The sequence below is a fragment of the Canis lupus genome, chromosome Y (assembly GCF_048164855.1).
Source record: "Canis lupus baileyi chromosome Y, mCanLup2.hap1, whole genome shotgun sequence".
Lineage (NCBI taxonomy): Eukaryota > Metazoa > Chordata > Mammalia > Carnivora > Canidae > Canis > Canis lupus.
The window spans coordinates 8,272,361-8,281,020 of record NC_132877.1 but is presented as its reverse complement, the minus strand read 5'-3'; positions in this window follow the sequence as shown (position 1 = coordinate 8,281,020).

Sequence of the window (8,660 nt, the reverse complement as noted above, 5' to 3'; positions counted from 1 at the left end):
AGTGAGCTCGCTGGGTCCCCCAGCTGCTCCGGGTGGGGATGTGAGTCCCGCTCTCTGTTTCCTGCCAGCTCATCATGGATGACCTGTGGCCCAATGTCCTCAAGTACTACGAGAGGAAGAAGGCGCCGGGAGAGGGAAGCCACAGGAGGACAGGTGAGGAGCCGAGGGTGTGGGCGTGGAAAGGGGGGATCTCGGGGGACTTTGGCTGACACACTGAGGCTGCGGGTGGCCCTGACGGGGAGTGACCCCAGGTCAAGTTGGCATCATCCCCCTGAACCCGGGAGGCTGGGGAAGGGCCGTGCCAAAGGGCTCGTGCCTGGGGAAGCTCAAGACATTGGGAAAGGGCTCTGTCATTGCAATGAGCCGTGCCAGAGAAACAAAGCCAGCCGAGCCGCACCGCCTGTGCGAATGGTCCTGGCGGGGCCCTGAACCCCGTCCTCCGGTGCCCGAGTACCGCCAGACGTGTGGGCACGGCCAAGGTGTCCCTGCCGCCCTTGACACCGTGCGTAGGCGAAACTTTGCAACGAGGCGCTAGGCGGGGGTGGAATCACTGCAGCGATCCCCTCAGTCTCCATTGGCGTCCCCTCCGCCGCCCAAAAGGCACACAGAGAACCCTGGCCAGCATGCCGACATTAAGGAGCACGAGTTTGAATTCCGTGGGCGCGTGCGTGGAGGAAACCTAAAGGCAGAACCCCCCGTGCTCGTGGGGGCGCTGCGGGGGCCAGGAGAATCATAGCCATTGGAGCCAGGCCGAGAATCACTCGTGCGTCGGCCCCTTGGCCCAGAGACCATACAGACTTGTGTCATGGCCGCCTGGCTGTCTGTGTCTCTGCGTGTACCTGAGGCCCTGGGTGTTTCTGTCCCTGCCAGGGAGCTTCAAGATGCCGAGATGAATATGAGGCGACGGCACACTTGTCCACAGCCGTCGCACACATACAGATGGATGCCAGCGGTCAACACGGCTCTCCTGCAGAGGAGATCACTGAGGACAACGCTGTGGTGCTGACACGTCAGACACAGGATGGGGCTCCAGGAGCCATGTAACTTTCATTAAAAGTTAGAAACACAAGATCCTGTGTGTGTTTGTGTTTGTGTGTATGCATCTCACTAATCAATCAATCAATCATTCAATAATAAACAAATGAACGAGAATTTGAGTAAATAAAAATAACCAAGATGAGCTGGGCGTCTGAGTCCGTCTGCCTCTGAAGGAGACCCCAATTCTTTCCTTTCGGGACCCAGTGCCTGTACTGTTGCAACGGGGTGCACTACTTGTTTGGTGGCGGCCCGAGGCGTCCCATATGGTTCCAGTCAAGGAGGGGCAGGGAGCATAGAGGCCTCAGGGACTCAGCAGACCTCGCAGAGCGCACGAGGTCTGGCCCCCGATCCCGCTGAAGGTCCGCACACTCCACACCACCCTGGCTGTGTGGCTGAGGGTGGTGAGTGGCAGGAGAGCCTGTGGTGGATGGGGGACTGTGTCCGTGGGAGCCAGATCCTACCTGGCTCACTTAGGACTGCCTGCCCCATCGTGCAGGTCCAGGAGGGATACACAACCGCACAGCATGGCGCAGGGGCCGGGGCACCGCCCAGTGAATGCGGGGCCCTCCCCCAGGCCTAGTAAGGAAGGGCTCCTGCATGGCCTGCCGCCTGCCTCCAGCCAGACTTCCTCGATTGATTGACTGACTGATTGGTTGATTGATTGATTGATTTTTCCATTCATTCATTCATTCATTCATTCATTCATTCATTCATTCATTTTTTGGTAGATGAGTGCTTTTATTTCCAACAACAGAGAAAGAGCAGGTAACCTGAACAGCCACCCTCTATAAAACATAAAAAAATGCAAGGCAGAATCAACCCAAACCCTTGAAATACATAGCTGAGACCACAAGGTACTGCATATGGTCGGGATGATTTTCAAAGTGCAGACTTGTAAACGCAGTGCAGAAAGTTTCTGTACACCCTTCATCCGTCTCCCTCAGAGGTGAACATCTCCTGACCATGCTCCAATGATAAAAACGAAGAGAGCCACATGTGTACACTAGGACTAAACTACAGACGGCACTCAGATTCCGCCAGGTTTTCCAAGGAAGGTGCTTCTTCCGCTGGACACCTGTGTGTGATAGCACATTACACTTAGTTGTCACGTGGCTTTCGTTTCCGTGACACTTCTTTTGTCTTTCCTAATTGTTGAAGATGTTGACAATTTTGAAGAATACTAGCAACCAATAATTGTAGACTGTCTCTCAGTTCACGTGTATCTGATGCTTTCTCGTGTGTAGATAGGAGTTGTGCTCTCTTTTTGGGCAAAAACGCCAGGGATGGGAAATTGATCACGTCATACCCTGCTCTGTGCCTCCCAGGCAGACAGCGTGGTCAGCTCTCAAGGCTCTGGACTGAGAAGTCTCCTGATTCTTCCTCCAACGTTCCTCCAACAACGGCACTCATGCCTGTCCCTCCCCCTGAATAGATTTTTTACAAAATCTCTTCCTTTTCTCCAACAACAACACATTTTCACCAAAGCCCTAAGTTTCAGTGCGCTATTTATCTTTCGGCCCAGACGGAAGGATGTTATTCAATATGGATAATAGGGGTCATGATCTGAGCCTTGCTCCGGCTCCTTTCGTGGTGGCTGCTGTTCCTTTGCTCCTGGTGTGTACCGTCAAGGGAACTTTACACGGCAAGTACTCTCTCCAATTCTCTCTGTGATGCATCTTTAAGGTCCATGCCAGAAAAGCCTTGTTCTGGCTCCTCTCATAGTTCTGGAGTAGAAGGAAACTGAACCACTCTCTTTCAGCATACACAAAGATAAACTCAAAATTGATGAAAGATCTAAACGTGAGAAAAGTTTCCACCAAAATCCTAGAGGAGAATACAGGCAACACCCTTTTTGAACTTGGCTACAGTAACCTCTTGCAAGATACAACCATGAAGGCAAGAGAAACAAAAGCAAAAATGAACTATTGGGACTTCATCAAGATAAGAAGCTTTTGCACAGCAAAGGATACAGGTAATAAAACTAAGATACAATCTACAGAATGGGAGAAGATATTTGCAAATGACCTATCAGATAAAGGGCTAGTTCCCAAGATCTATGAAGAACTTATTAAACTCAACACCAAAGAAACAAACAATCCAATCATGTAATGGGCAAAAGACATGAAGAGAGATCTCACAGAGGAAGACATAGACATGGCCAACATGCACATGAGAAAATGCTCCGCATCACTTGCCATCAGGGAAATACAAATCAAAATCACAATGAGATACCACCTCACACCAGTGAGAATGGGGAACATTACCAAGGCAGGAAACAACCAATGTTGGAGAGGATGCGGAGAAAGGGGAACCCTCTTACACTCTTTGTGGGAATGTGAACTGGTGCAGCCACTCTGGAAAACTGTGTGGAGGTTCCTCAAAGAGTTACAAATAGACCTGCCCTCCGACCCAGCAATTGCACTGTTGGAGTTTACCCCAAAGACTCAGATGCAATGAAACGCCGGGACACCAGACCTCCGGTGTTTCTAACAGCAATGTGCACAATAGCCAAACTGTGGAAGGAGCCTCAGTGTCCATCGAAAGATGAATGGATAAAGAAGATGTGGTTTATGTATACAATGGAATATTAGTCAGCCATTATAAACGACAAATACTACCCACCATTTGCTTCAACGAGGATGGAACTGGAGGGTATTATGCTGAGTTAAATATGTCAATCAGAGAAGGACAAACAGTGTATGTTCTCATTCATTTGGGGAATTTAAATAATAGTGAAAGGGAATATAAAGGAAGGGTGAAGAAATGTGTGGAAAATATCAGAAAGGGAGATAGAACATAAAGACTCTTAACTCTGGGAAACAAACTAGGGGTGGTGCAAGGGGAGGATGGCGGGGGATGGGAATTAATGGGTGACGGGTTCTGAGGGGGGCACTTGATGGGATGAGCACTGGGTGTTATTCTGTATGTTGGTAAATTGAACACCAATAAAAAATTAAATTATTAAAAAAATAAAAATAAATAAAATAAATAAAAAATAAAAAAATAAAATAAATAAAAAAACCTTGAATCCAAAAAAAATATTATACCTGAATAGACAAAAATGTGTATATATGGACTAACTGGTCAGGCAACAAACCTAAGGCTTATTTATAGTTGTCAACCTGGACTACAGTCCTTCTGCATCAGCTCTTGCTCAATCTGTTCTCCACACTGATAGGAGCACATAGAAAATGTATTTGTAGCAAAAAGAAAAAAAAGAAAAAGAAAGAAAATGAAGTTGTCAAAATGGCAAATGTCATGGATCACCATGAGCTGGGGAATTGCAAGTTGCAGCTTGAGTTTGTGCATGAATTACACTAGACTTTTTATCCAAAATGACAGTACAGACATACCTCGGAGATATGGAAGGTTTGGTTCCAGACCACTGCAACAAAATAAATATTACAACAAAGCAAGCCAAGTGAGTTTTTTGGTTTCCCAGGGCACATCAGAGTTATGTTTATGCTTCTAGTCTATTAAGGGTGTCATAGAATTATGTCTTTTGTTTTTTTTAAAGATTTATTTATTTATTTATTTATTTATTTATTTATTTATTTATTTATTCATGAAAGACAGAGAGAGAGAAAGAGAGAGAGAGAGAGAGAGAGGCAGAGACACAGGCAGGCGGAGATGCAGGCTCCATGCCAGGAGCCTGATGCGGGACTCGATCCCAGGATCGAGTGGGCCAAAGGGAGGTGCCAAACCTCTGAGCCACCCAGGGATCCCCTTAAAAATAATGTGTGCAACTTAATTTAAACGTGCGTTAGGCTAACAGTCGCTAACTATCGCTGAGTTTTTAGTACGTCACAATCATTAAAAACAGATGACCATAAAAAATATAGTAATACTGAAAAAGTTTGAAAGGTTACACAATTAACAAAATGTGACACACACAGATACATGATGAGCAAATGGTATTGGAAAATTGGTGTGCAAAAGTTTCTTATCTTGATGAAGTCCCAATAGTTCATTTTTGCTTTTGTTTCTTTTGCCTTCCTGGATGTATCTTGCAAGAAGTTAATGTGGCGAGTTCAAAAAGGGTGTTGCCTGTGTTCTCCTCTAGGATTTTGATGGAATCTTGTCTCACATTTAGATCTTTCATCCATTTTGAGTTTGTCTTTGTGTACGGTGTAAGAGAAGGGTCCAGTAGTGAAAGGGAATATGAGGGAAGGGAGAAGAAATGTGTGGGAAATATCAGAAAGGGAGACAGAACGTAAAGACTGCTAACTCTGGGAAACGAACTAGGGGTGGTAGAAGGGGAGGAGGGCGGGGGCTGGGAGTGAATGGGTGACGGGCACTGGGGGTTATTCTGTATGTTAGTAAATTGAACACCAATAAAAAATAAATTAAAAAAAAAAGAAAATTGGTGCTTATTAGACATCTCAACACAAGATTGCCAGAAAAGTTCAATTTGTGAGGAACACAATATCTGTAAAGCACAATAAAAAGGAGTGCAATAAAACAAAACCTGCCCATAAAGTATATGAAGTATATGCCTACCTAAATGATCAGAAAGTTGTGGACTCTGATACCTGGCTTCTTCTACCTTAAATGCCAGGAAAATTACAAATTCCGGATCCTTTGTCATAAGGTAACACCACATAAATGTCTCAGGTAAGAGACCCAGTTGAATATCACAATTCCATCATATTTTCAATGTTTTCCAAAGCTTTGGAAAGTATGAGTTGGAAGACTGTCCTAAATCTCCCCATGGTAGTAGAATAAGAGTTCAATATCACTACACAAATGCCGGTAACAGTCCAGTCAGAAGTTAACAGTTTAGTCTCAGATGTGCTCAAAAATCACCATGCCAAGGATATGGTAGCTGCCCAGCACGGAGGAGCTTGTGCAATCATTGGAAAATGCAGCTTCTGAATAGATTGGATGAGACAAATAGTGTCTAATTATACCTTTAAAAAGACAAGATAATCACACCCTATTGGCCATTTTATGGGACTGACTTATCTCCAAGATTGGGAAGTTGGTTTAATGAAGTGTGGGAAACTCTACTTGAATTCGTTCTTTTCTGCCTGTTATTCTTGTTCTATCCTATATTCTTCTCTTCCTTTACAGTTCTCTTCCCACCCAAATCTTTTCTCCACAGTCCTTGACTGGATTTTTTAATATGTGGACTTCATGAAGTTTCAGCCAGGAGAACTGTGAGAGATCGGAATATGCCACCCCAAAATATACCACCCTGGCATGAGTACTAGCTTGAATTGAAGGCAATGGAGCAAAGGTAGACATAGGATGAGTTCTCTGGCCTCCCCCATCTGCCTGAAAACAGATCATAAATCTCTTTTGTGATCCTGTCCCTGCCAAGCTGTCACACTTACCCCCGGAGAAGAGCCGGCACTGAAAAAGAGCCTATGTGGGCAAACCTTACTAATGAGCCCTTGTCTGCCATGAGTTAACCAATATATTTGCCTTTCCATAACCTGTCACCCTTTGAAGCTCAAAGTCCCTTTCATTTGTCTTGTCACTTTTCTTTAAATTGGATCCTCTTTTGCCCTAATGATGCATAAAAGCCTCCAACCTCAATGGTTTGCTGCTTGTTTTGTTTTTGTTTTGGTTTGGTTTGGTTTGGTTTGGTTTGGTTTGGTTTGGTTTGGTTTGGTTTTGGTGTGTGTGGGTGGGGGGGGAGAGGAGGTCCTCTTCTCTCTAAAGCTCCCCCTCATGAGATAAACCTTTAACATTAATTAAACCTGTATGCCTTTTCTCCTGCTAATTGTGTGCTGTCAGTTTACTTTGTAAATCTAGACATTGAACAAGAGGATAGAGAAAACATTTTCTTCTCCTACAGGATCAACCAGCCAATCCCATTAAACTAATTAGTTTGGCAAAAAGTCTTCAAAGGTATCAGAGCTTGGTCATCAGGAATCTTGTTTCCTATAAGTATCTGATTAAGAGTACTCAGTGAGGGTATTTTCCATATCTCTCTTGCCACTTTATTTGTGCTCTCTTTCCCACTGGAAATAGTCATTATTGCCTTCAAATCTAATCTCATTAGGGAACAAACTTTAAGAAACATCTTTAAGGTTCTAGTCCTCTATGTCTACACTCATTACCCAAATTTGTATTAGTCAGTCAGAAACACTGTGCTAGTAGGATGTGTTTACGGAAACAAAGAGGGGGTGGGGAGAGAGAGATTTTAAGAATTGGTTCACATGATTGTACAGGCTAGCAAGACTGAAGAGACCAAAATGGTTCACATGATTGTACAGGCTAGCGAGACTGAAGAGACCAAAATCTGTGGGCACGCTGGAGACTGAGGGAAGTCTGCACCCAAAAGTAGCCTGGAGGCAGAATGCCTTCTTCTCTGGGGAACCTCTGCCTTTTTTCTTTAGGCTTTCAGCTGACTAAAGGAGACTTGCTCGTTTAATGGGTGATCATTCAGAGTCTACTGAGGTAAATGTAAAAACTAAAAATGTAAGAAAGGTAAATGTGTAATCATAACCAAAACATTCCTTCACAGCAACATCTAGGCTAGTGTTGATTAAACAGCTGAGTACCATGGCCTCCTCAAGATGACACATAAGATTAACCATGACCACATTCATCTTGATAAGTGAGGTTTATGGAGGAGGTTGACCTGGGAAGAGGATTATGCGACGTGTACTAAAACCTGGTTGGCAGAAGCAAGCCCAGCATGTGGAGAGATTTGCTACAGTAAGATGTCATGAATACAAAGCCAAAGCTGAGTTTCTGGTGGGAGTGTGAGACAAGTCTCTATGTTCTGTCTCCAAAGCCTGTGTGCAATTGCATGATCACTTAAGTACCCCCCTTAGAGAAGCAACAAAAGATTGTGTGTTAACCCCAAAGGTGAAGATGAATTGTAGTTGACTTTTGACACTTTTTTTACTGACTGAGCAGACCTGGTTAGCCAAGTCTGTAACTCCAAGCCATTTAGTACTCATGTCATTGTGAATGCATTTGATTAGGGACCATATCTGGTTAGAGTTGCTGTAATAAAGGGAACATGTTTTTGTTGTTGTTGTTGTTTTTGTTTTGTTTTGTTTTGTTTTTCAACAGCTACTTCCAGTTGTTAGCATGGCTTCAAGTGCAGGACTTACAAAGGAATTGGAGGTTGAGATTTAGGAATCCGTAGCCTTCCTTAACTAAGTGAGCTGTGACAGGCTATAATTTTTTAGTGCCTTGTTTCAATCAGTTCTATGGAGTGTTGACCTTCTGCATCAGTAAGCGAAGGTTCATTGGTCCCGCTGGGTGGAGCCCACCAGTACTGTAGAGCCATAGTTTTACTCCATGAAGTTACCTGCTGGGTGAGTAGGCAAAAAGGGTCAGTTTCATGGATGAACCAGGAGAGACACATGTTTTAGCAAAATCAGGTGCATTTTCATACTTAAGAGGATGATTACTCCTTTAATTAGTCTTTCTTTTTTAAAATAATAAATTTATTTTTTAATTGGTGTTCAATTTGCCAACATACAGAATAACACCCAGTGCTCATCCTGTCAAGTGCCCCCCTCAGTGCCCGTCACCCATTCAACCCCACCGCCCGCTCTTTTCCCCTTCCACCACCCCTAGTTCGTTTCCCAGAGTTAAGAGTCTTTATGTTCTGTCTCCCTTTCTGATATTTCCTACCCATTTCTTCTCCTTTCCCT